The sequence below is a fragment of the Rhagoletis zephyria genome, unplaced genomic scaffold, assembly GCF_001687245.7.
Source record: "Rhagoletis zephyria isolate East Lansing unplaced genomic scaffold, Rhagoletis_zephyria_1.1 Rzeph_scaffold_01246, whole genome shotgun sequence".
Lineage (NCBI taxonomy): Eukaryota > Metazoa > Arthropoda > Insecta > Diptera > Tephritidae > Rhagoletis > Rhagoletis zephyria.
Window position 1 is genome coordinate 2,244 of NW_016158330.1, and position 11,662 is coordinate 13,905.

At 34.5% G+C, this 11,662-nt stretch overlaps 1 long non-coding RNA gene across 1 annotated transcript; it reads left to right on the forward strand.

Moving 5' to 3' along the window:
• The first annotated feature begins 2,750 nt into the window (after positions 1-2,750).
• LOC108363337 (uncharacterized) lies at positions 2,751-11,061 on the forward strand. The gene is made up of 3 exons (XR_001847603.1): positions 2,751-2,761; positions 5,008-5,009; positions 10,996-11,061. It is a non-coding gene; the product is annotated as an uncharacterized LOC108363337 (long non-coding RNA).
• The last annotated feature ends 601 nt before the right edge of the window (positions 11,062-11,662 follow it).

Below are 11,662 nucleotides of genomic sequence, written 5' to 3' on the forward strand. Positions count from 1 at the left end.
TCTGAGATAGGGCGTTTTCGAACTGGTTGCCGAGATAGGTCGATCTTCCACTCAGCCATCGATATACTCTGTAAGATTCCTTTCAGTGATCGGACTTCTACCACATTGTTGTAGATCAGCCACTTTTTTCAGCACACCTACCACACAAGGTCTGAAATCTACCACATATTCGCGTTTTTGAGTAGTTTTATTTTTGCTCAACATAATTTTCTTAATTTTAAGAGCAAAAATTTTCCAACACTAAACACTAACAAGAGGCAGAATGGGAGGATAAAATAAACTGTAAAATAGTAAATTTTCTCAATATTCAATTCTTCGACATCAAACGTGGTTTTATTGTGTTAAATTGCAAAATATATGATTTATAAAAAGAATTAATAGCGAAAATGATAAAAACCGGCCATGTTTGTGAAAGCATTAGCAAATTTCAGTGCATCTCAAATTTCTAAAGCGTTGTTTACTTTTACTTGAGAATTGTCAAAATCGGCAAATCACAAGTAGCATTTCTGGAACGAGCCACATTTGTTCGCTACATCGTGATGTGATAAAAAGAAAAGCTGGCAGCACTCTGCAAGGTTGCAGAAATCTTTCAAAATATGTTCGAAACTGTCAAGGAAAAAAATTGCCAAAACCAACGCAATTTTTATCAACTTCAATCTTGCACTTTATTATACTAAAATTAATTTTGTTTTAGATTCTAATTAAAATGTTTGCAATTTAGGAGAAACCTTGAAGATTTTTTTTTAATTTTTGTACAAAGTTTGATCCAAAACCTGAGATCTACCACATGTTTTTGAAATCTACCACTTTTTTTTAGATTCTACCACACAAATTTTTTGTAAGTCCGATCACTGGTTCCTTTGCCATTTCTTAAGATAAATTATCAATTAAACATTGCTGTAAGCAGCGAAATGTCTCATCTTGAATCACACATAAATACGTATTTTTCACCGGGTAAACAAATAAAGTTACGTGCAAGTATACCTGTGCGTCACCCTTTGAAAAAACGCGGTTTTTGACCTTAAGCCCAGATTTTGAGGGTGTATTTAAAATTCTGAGTATGCAGATTTTACTGCTTGAATAGACCTACAACAAGTGTGACCCTCGAAAAAACTATATAAATTTTTTTTTTCACACAGTGTAATTTAGATCGTCTTTAATAATCTGTATACCGTCGTTTAAATTACAAAACCCGTATCAACAAAATGCATAGGCGGCTTGCATAAATTATTATCTAGATAGTAAAAACACTCATATTTCAAAATGGTTCTCTTTTTTATAAAGCATTCGCATTTCTGGATAGTATATTTCAGGACGAATGGATAAGGATTGAGCCAACAGCTTCTGGAAGCAAATTCAATGTTTGGCAGCAAATGTCAGTTACGCGATTTTGCAGAATGACGATACGCGGTTTTGTACTTTATACGACGATATGCATCTATGTATATGTGTATAGCCAGCAACAACTGCGGAAAGAGATCCGAAAACTGAAAGATAGGTGAATAGTAAAGTGCCACGAAGGGTTGTGAAACGAAAACTTTTCCGGTTGGTTTTCTGAAATTTTTCATTCTGAACTTCAAATATGCTTTTTCATAGTTAATTATACTCAGAAATTACTTATACTCTTAATATGTGCGTCTGCCGGCATAAGAACCTGGGACCTCATGAAGGTTACAAATAGTCGCACGCTTCTCTGCACACTCAGCTACTGTCGAATACGTATATGTACATGTTTTCAAATGTTCAGTTCGAGCAAATATTTTAAAATTATTGTTTTCAAATAACGTGATATTTTTCGGTAGTTTTCGGATACGAATATTATATTAAATATTAAAATTTTACCAAAATTGGAAAATACAAAGGTTCACAAGCACGAAATGGCAATACCGCTCAACAATATTTGTATATTTGTCACTGGCATTTGTCATCAAGTGGCAAATCAGATATTTTGTCATTTGCGTAATTTTTATTTGGCTTATGTAGCAGCATTGCGTTCAGACGATTTGGCCACCAGGGTTGTTTTTCATTTGCCACAAGAAGGCAAATATTTGGCTTTTCTGATAAATGACAAATGTAATTTAGCGTTCACATGATTTGTCTACGAATTTGACAAATTTTTGGCCAAATGTACAAATCGTGTGATTCCAGCTTAACATTAAACTCATAGCTGAATAGAGCAATGCAAGAATGAAAAGCGCTGAACGCGTGAAAAGTTTGTTGCGGAATTATTTTCTATGGTTACTTGCATTACATGTTTAATATAAACTAGTGTTCGCCCAGCGGTTGAAATTCAATCGCTAAAATTAAGGACAGTTTATGTGAGTTGGGTTGAGGTGAAGGGAGTTTAACTTAGTACTTAGCATAACATAATACTTCATAGTATAACATAACATACAATAACATAAGATTAAATAACATAACATATGTAGCATAACACACCTTAACATAACATCGCACATTCTTCAGTTGTATCTCCTTTTTTATCCCTCTCACTTTCTTCCTTTCTATCTTTGTCTCTATCGTTTTTTATGTCTATCAGGGCTATCACAGAATCCATCGTAGCGTCGATTTTCGTGAAACCTACGAAAGTGCTATCAGAGAATCCGAATGGCTACGAACGTAAATTCGAAATTCGTAGAGAGCATTCATTGAATCCGTTCGTAATGAAGATTCGTACAGATACACCACGACGGGTTTATGCTGTCGGAACAAAATTTAAAATCACTGAATCTTAAAAATAACGGAGAAAAGCTGCATTATTGTTAATAATAAATATTTATTATACTCCATATCTGTTATAGTTTGATATAATTCCATATATTTGTGTAAACGTAGACGAAAAATATATGTAAATGGCATACATACCTACATATGTACATACATATATTCATCTACTAGACGCTATTTAATGAATGTTTTTTTTTTTAAGGGAGGAAATAATAGTTTAACAACAATTTATTAGGAAAGAAATCTAACTACTTTAATATCACATAAATTTATTTTGAAAAATACAAATTTAAATTAATTTAAAAAAATAGTTTTCTCTTTAAAAGAATACAATCTAAACTAAAAAAAAAAAATTAAAAAAAAAAAACAAAAATTAAATAAAAAAAGAAAAAAGCTCCACTGCCGACGACTCAGACTCGAACTCGGATCTCTCAATTGGCAGTCTAGTGCTTTGCTCACTCGGCCATTGAGACTGCTGGGGCAGCGTGAGCAAAATGGCATACATAAATGTCTATTGTTTCCTATGCACTAGCTGATTTCGAATCAACATTCGAAGCTGGCAACGATATTTTCGAGTTCACTCGGAATCAGTGATAGCAATTTTTTCGTATTCGTAGCAGGCATTTGAATTCGTAGATTTTCTACGATGGATTCCGTGATAGCCCTGTATGTTTATCTTGGTTTGTTCAGAGAAATCCAGTTCTTTACAAGCTTTTATTTAACTTGGTCATCCCGCGGAAATCGCGGAAATTTCCAATCGATTTTAAATTAACTTCCCGACAATTTAGAGACTTGAAATTTTCAGCATAGTTCCAATCAGGATGACAATGCAATTTAAAATATATATGAATTCCTTATATTGTCCAGGGGTCTTGATTCAAAGGCGGTTAAAAAATAGTAAGATTTATGGCTAACAGAGCGTAATTTGCCAAAGAACGTAAAACCACTATAAAATTATTAAAGCTGCCGGCAGTAATGTAGCAAAGCTAGTTGTTGCAAATTCTAGATATCAACCTCGTTGTAGGCATCATATCAAGGAGATATAATTAGAAGACTCCAGATGTCGCCCCGCCAGAAGAAGTTAAATATTGCTCCTAAATATATGCACCATTTACATACGCTACAGCGGAAATGGACGACACGCCATTAATTATTTAATATCTATTGCAAAATTTTGTACATAAAATAAAATTATACTTTTTAATATACAACGCTTTTATAAATGGACTAAAAATTACAAAATAATATATCTTAGATCCATAGAATTTGTATAGATAACTCACTAACTCTCTCACTCACTAACTTTCAATCTCATAAATGGTTTATAACGACTTTTACTAAAATATCAAAATCAATAACGGGCCCCTAGCTTAGATGAAAATGCTTCAGTTTAAGATAGACTTTACATATAAAGGACTTTTCTCTTTAAAGCAAGAAAATAAAATCTTTATAAGAGCTGTTTTCATTATAAAGGTTTGCTCAAGCAGCAGCGGTATGGTACCGCGCGGTGTAATCCATATGGCATATTTGCTCATGTATGGATATACATATATACATTTGTATATAGTTAACTTACATACATACCCAGTAGAAATTCTATGCATACAATATCGCTGTTAGTGGCATGAGCTTGCTGCTGTGCATACATGTGTGTGTATAAGTTTCAAAATAATTTGCAAGAATCTCCACATACACATCAAGCATACAACCTAAATGTATACTATGCACTTAGATTTAAATTTTAACATTTTCGCAGCTCCCTATGTTTATCTTCATCTAAAGAAGGGATCACAATATTTGTACATTTTAACAATTACAGAGTGGTGTTGTTTGAAAGTTGTTATTGAGCTTAACTCATTATTTCTAGACAACACCACTCTGTGGCTGCCAAAATGTACAAATCTGTACAAATGTACAAATCGTGCGATCCTTGCTTAACAGCTTCTTTACAGCGTGTTCACTACTGCTAGTGATAGCAGAGCGTAATTTGCCGGCGCAACTATGCACGATAGGTTTAGGCAGTGGCATGATAGATTCTATTGTGAGTTCCTTGGTAAGATAAAATACCGGAAATTAGTTTGAATAAATCAGCTGTTAACCTTGGGATATTTCTATACGAAATTCTGTAGAGCACCTACCGGGTGTGTGGTTTGTACTTAATCTGAATGCTTAAATTAAATAACACACCGACTTGTTTCTGATTATGCTCCTAATTCGTGACACTCGGCGCGTTCATATTGTCTAACCGTAGACTGTTTGTCTTAGAAACGCACAGTTGAGTAGTTCCGCTCAGTTCAACAGTTGCCAACTTTCCGCCATTTTTCCATCGTACAATTTTTTCGCTACCTGAACTCAACGTGTTTTGCTCAGCCTAAACAGATGATCGAAAAGATTTACGCCGCTTATATTATATGTAATACGCTCATAAATGGAGAGTCAGCCCTTAATAAAAATATTAAGTCCTGGTTATATAAAATAAAACTAAAAAGTTCAAAATAAAATAATGTAAAAAAAATATTTTTTTAAAACAAGCTTTTATTTAACACTAGCCAATGCCCGCTTACTTCGCGGCGCCTAATAAGAGCTTTTCGTTGGCCAATGCAAAAGAGCGTTTAAAAACAAAATTAGTCTGTAAAGTCAAAATTTTTGATTTAAGTTGAAACCACTAAGGTGCAGTATCCTCCTCACACATAGGCCAATAATAGTAACGCTGTGATACCATATGGAATACCTATCCCTTTTGGTGTCATGAGCTTTATCAATGGTCTTATTTCCACTCGTGAGATCTCTGCCAAGCATGCGAACTTTTATGCGAACTACAATTGGTGCGATGCGTATGCCAATAAAAGTTCTTATAGAGAAACTCAAGAGCACAGAAGTGAGTTTTCTGTTATAGGAGGGCCAAGAATCCTTGCTGTCATATAGGATGAAAAGTTTTCCGGTACATTGCTAAATGAGTCGTGTGATCTCTTTAGTATCTTTCAAATGGAGCAATTGATATACCTACGGTGATCTTTCCTTGTTAATTCACCACTTTTACAAACTTAACCCCATCCTTCATTTAGACATCTGAAAACTAAATTCGTATAACTTAACATAGGGCCAAAGCAGACCAACCACGGGGTTTCTATACATTTCGGCTGCAGCGCCATCCATTGGGTTCATTTTCTGTAAAACCATTGCTTACCACAAAATGAATACGTGTTATGAATTTCAACCTTAACTCCAGCGGCACTAATTGGGTAAATTTTTATCAAAAGAATTTTCCATCATACAGGTACATAGCTCACATTTAAAATTTGAACGAAATCGGTTAATAAATACGATTTTTATAAATAACTCTACTCCAGCACCACCTAGCGAGTTTTCTAGTAGCATGTAATAATTGTATGTCAGATAACCTCCGACAATCTGACGGAACTCTATTCAGTGGTTTTTGAGTTTATTCCGAACAACGAAAACGGCTATCATTTTATGCAAATAGGTATGTAGGTATAGGGCAGTCTATAACGAAACCCGAAAAATCAAAGCTCCATTCTTTGTGCAAAATTTAAAAAAATTCTTCAAAATTTTCACATAAATTTTACCTTTTACTAAAAACTAAAAACAAAGTTACAATATTTCAATGGGATTTAGAAATCTAGGAGAAGTTCCAATCATGAATTGCGCTTACGTAATGTATATCGATGACTCAAAAAACTTCGCTAGTCGGTATGATAAAAGTAGTGTAATTTCAGGACGTTAGCGTAAGTAGTTTCAGAGATAAGCTATATGGGAAGTTCAGTTTGTATGGAAGGAAGGAGCCACGCTCCTTTCCCAATGCATTTGCAATATATGCACCAGTGCTAAGTTCAGTTTCCCAGCGTAATTGGTTTTAGAGATATATTGGTTTTTTACGTTTCAGTCTGTATAAGAATTTTAGGAATATCTCGAGCTACATACGAGTAAATTTTTGGTCAGAATATTTATTTTCAAGGTGTGGCCAAATATGAACCAAGTCGGTGCAGCCGTTTAGTAGTTTAGTGAAATACATTGTAAAGAGAACTGTATGAAATTGTTAAACGTGACGTCTCAGATTTCTTAATTTTTTGGCAGCAACAACGAAAAACCTTCCACACAGAAAAAAAAGTTTGTGGTTATATCAAGGCGAAATTTTGAGAACGGTCCGTTGCTAACTCTAAATATAAACTACGACACACTAGAAAAAGTTAATACGTTCAAATACCTAGGAATAATGATCGACGATAAACTATAACAAAAAAAAATTGATTCTATATTTTCAATTAAAGCTCTAGCAATATGTACATCGGTGAAAAGTGCATTTAACTCCATACATTAGCTTTTGCGTGATGCGCTTACAAACATACAGACAAACATACCAAAATTTTATATTTGGCTTCTGTTGATCTAATAAGCCCTATTAATTTTTCTTTAACATATTCTCAAATACTCTCGTTTGAATCCCATATGGCAACACTTAGTTTATATTATAAATTTAACTGAATTAAAGTTTTCAAACCCGCTTCAAGAATATTTCATTTATTTTACAAATTTTAATGAATACAATTTTTCAATCAGATGGCAAATCCCCTAAAAATATTTTAGCATTAAAATTTCCTAGCCTCTTTAGTTTGATGCCAGTATTGCAATATTTAATTTATGCTATCAATTAAATTAAATTAAAGTTTTCAAATAGGTGGCAACCTTCCCCAAAAATATATTCAGCTGTAAGCCTTTGTAAATTTCTTTCTTTTGACAGCCATATTGCAGTATTCACTTTACCGTATCAATTGACCTAAACTGAAATTTTAAACACAGGTGGCAACTCTCTAATTTCTTCTTCTATATTGGAAGCTAGATCTCTAGCGATACATCGGTGAAAACTCTGCATTCAATTCCATGTTTTCGACTGATGTGCGTACAAATATACAGACAGACAGAGATTCAAAAATTCTAAAAATTGTTTATTTGGCTTCTGTAGCTTAAATAAAAACCCACCATATTAATTTTTCTTTAATATCTATAGGGTACAGACATCGACCTGTTACAATTTTATTATATGTATAGATGTAGATATAGATTTCATTTATTTTATCAATTTAATACAATAAAATTTTTCAAACAGGTGGCAGCCATCCCTAAAAATATTTCGGCAATATAATTTCCTAACCCCTTTCAGTTTGATCCCCATATTGCAATATTCAATTTATCTTATAAATTAAATTAAATGTACATTTTCAAACAGGTGGCAACTCTAAAAAAGTATTTTTGGCTGTAAGCCTTCTTCAGCCTCTTTCTTTTGACGCCCATATTGCAATATTCATTTTTTCTTATCAATTTACTTAAACTCCAATTTTCAAAAAGGTGGCAGCTATCTAATTTTTTTCTTCCTATATTTTAAGTTAGACCTCTCGCAATACATCGGTGAAAACTGCATTGAAATCCATGCATTCGTTTTCGAGTGATGCGCGAACAAACATACAGGCAGACAGACAGACAAAAATTCTAAAATTGGTTGATTTGGCTTCTGCTGCTCTAATAAAGACCCCACACATTAATTTTTCTTTAATATCTATAATGTACAGACATCGACCTGTTACAATTTTATTATATGTATAGATATAGATATCTAGATGTAGATTTAGATTTCATTTATTTTATCATTTAATTCAATAAAATTTTTCAAACAGGTGGCAGCCCTCCCTAAAAATATTTTCGGCAGTATAATTTCCTAAACCCTTTCAGTTTGATCCCTATATTGCAATATTCAATTTATCTTATAAATTAAATTAAATGTAAAATTTCAAACAGGTGGCAACTCTAAAAAAATATTTCTGGCTGTAAGCCTTCTTAATTCTCTTTCTTTTGACGCCCATATTGCAATATTCATTTTTTCTTATCAATTTACTTAAACTCCAATTTTCAAACAGGTGGCAACTCTCTAATTTTTGTTCTTCCTAAATTTTAATTTAGACCTCTAGCAATACATCGGTGAAAACTGCATTCAAATCCATGCATTCGTTTTCGAGTGATGCGCGAACAAACATACAGACAGACAGACAGACAGACAGACAGACAGACAAAAATTCTAAAAATGCTTGATTTGGGTTCTGATGCTCTAAAAAAGACCCTCCACATTAATTTTGCTTTAATATCTATAATGTACAGACATCGACCTGTTACAATTTTATTATATGTATAGATTAGCATATATGACCCATTTTTTCCGAGAAGTGGACCAGGGACTGATCTATTCGAAAAAATCGTATTTACGGTCCGATTTGCTTAAAATTCGGTACGTAGGTAGCTTTTTAGCATGTATTAGCATATATGATCCGTTTTGTCCGAGAAGTGGAACAGGGACCGATCTATTCCAAAAAATCGCATTTATGGTCCGATTTGCTTAAAATGCGGTACGTAAGTAGTTTTTTAGCATATATTAGGATATATGGTCCATTTTTTCCGAGAAGTGGACCAGGGACTGATCTATTCGAAGAATTCGTATTTATGGTCCGATTTGCTTAAAATTCGGTACGTTGGTAGCTTTTTGCCTGGATAAGCTTATAGATTCCTGTTTTCCAATTTTCATGCAATTTCGAATATAAATAGCTTTAAGTAACGACCATATCAAGGGGCGAATTCGTCACTAGGCAAGATTTTTTTGCGCCAATCAGAAACAACGGATACTGTCAAAATATAATTATAATATATAATATATCTCAACTAATATATATTTAGAAAGCCGTTTGTTAGTTTTCGCAAGGCTCGAGAGCGGCTGAACCGATTTTTTTGAAACTGCCACCTGCCGCACGTGTCCCAAGGATGGTTTTATGCTGAAAAAAATCTATATGTAAAGGGGGCGTGGCGCTTCCCATACAAACCGAATTTCTCATACTTTATATCTCTGAAAGTGTGCATGGTAGAGTTTTGGAAATTGGTATGGAGATATACGAAATCAATCGCATACCCTTGGAGAAAAATTTTAGCTATTGTAAAAAGGGGTGTGACATCTCCCATACAAACCGAATTTTTCATACTGCTTATCTCTGGAAATTTTTTGGTAGAGTTCTAGAGTTTTGTATGGAGATGTACGAAATAAATCGCATACTCTTGGAGAAAAATTGGAACTATTGGAAAAGGGGGCGTGGCATCTTCCATACAAACCGAATTTTTCATACTGCCTATCTTTGGAAGTGTTCATGGTAGAGTTCTGGAACTTGGTATGGAGATATACGAAATCAATCGCATACTCATGAAGAAAGAGGGCAGCTGTTGGAAAGGGGGGCGTGGCTCCTCCCATATAAATCGAATTTTTATACTGCATATCTCTGAAAGTATTCATGGTACAGTACTGGAACTTCGTATGGAGATATGTATATAGTTGATATCAAGTCCATGCTCATGGAGAAAACTTGGGCTATTTGAAAAAAGGTGTGAGGCCTACAAACGTACCGACCTTTAGCTATCTTTGAATGAATTTTTTTATTCTTCTGTAGGTGTGTTTGTGAGTGAAATCCTCCTAAATGGTTGTACGGATTTTAACGAAACTTTTTGTGTATTTGAGTGGGTCTCTGGATGGTTTAGTTTCACAATTTAATCCGACAGTTGGCGCTGTAGTTGAGTTATTACTAAAAATCTTATTTATGATCCGATTTGGCTAATGTTTTAAATATGTATGCAATACTATTGCAAAAACGTGCTGCCAAGTGGTGCTGAAGTCGAGCTATTACTAAAAATAGCCAAGTGAGAAAAGGGGCCGTGAAGGTCAGATTAAATCGACCTGTTGCACCATTGAGTATATCGAACGCTCCTGCGTTGCAATTGGCCCAATGGATGTGATTTTCCAATATTATTATGCGTTCAAACTTTTAAGGTATTTCGTCTGAAATAAGTATATGTATATTGCATTTCTGTAGAACAATGATTCGCACCCATTTTGAAATTGCCACCTACTATACTGTAAAGCTTCTAGGACATTCACTATAGAACCGGGTCATTGTTGCCGCCAGGGAGTGAAGAGGAAAAAATTTATTTCGCTTTGCGAATAACCGTGCTATGAAATGCCGCACAACTGGAGAATTTCAAGAACGGATATAACACTTTCCTTAGGTTATTTAAAGCGGCAAATGACCACCAAACCTTAATCTTAGCAGACAAATGTGCCACTGAAAATCGTAAACGTGAATTGTTGGTGAAAATGTTGGACCAAAAAGGTTCAATAAAATATATAAAAATTTTGGGCGGGGCGAAGTTCGCCGGGTCTGCTAGTCTGCAAATATATTGAGAAAAAATTCCTCAGAATAAAAATCCTCAAAAAATACTCAAGCGCACCCGAAATTCCTCACGTTTTGTGGAATTACTTACAAAGTGGCAACACTGAAACAACATTAGTTTTACGAGGGCGTAAATTCTAAGTATTTCTTTGTGTTTAAGCCGCCGCTTAAACTCAATTCAGCGGCCGTGCACGCATCATTTGGCCGCAGCGATGTCGAGGCGACTCCGAAAAATGATTCCCGAGCGTGCACGGCCGCCTACCAGCGTCGTGCCAAGTTAGACGAAAATTAGTTCAGCTATTAACTCCAGTCTACGCGCACGCGCCCTTATCAGAAGTAACTCGAATTTGAAATCAATACGAGTTTGAAATATATTTAATTAGTAAGCTCTGCACATATATTTAGATAAATTTGGAGAATTACTGTGAACAAATAAACAGCGAAATATTTTTACCTCACTAAGTCGAACCAAAAGTGTTTCCTTTAAGTGGAAATAAAGTTTCTAAAGAGGTGAGTGCGAAAGGCAACCATTAGAAATATTCATGGTCCTTCGAGCCGGATTCGTGTTCAATTGAGGCATTGAAAAAATGTATCATCAAATACTCATCCACGAGGACGATAAAGATTTTCAGCGAATCTTCTTTCGCACATCGGCTGACTCT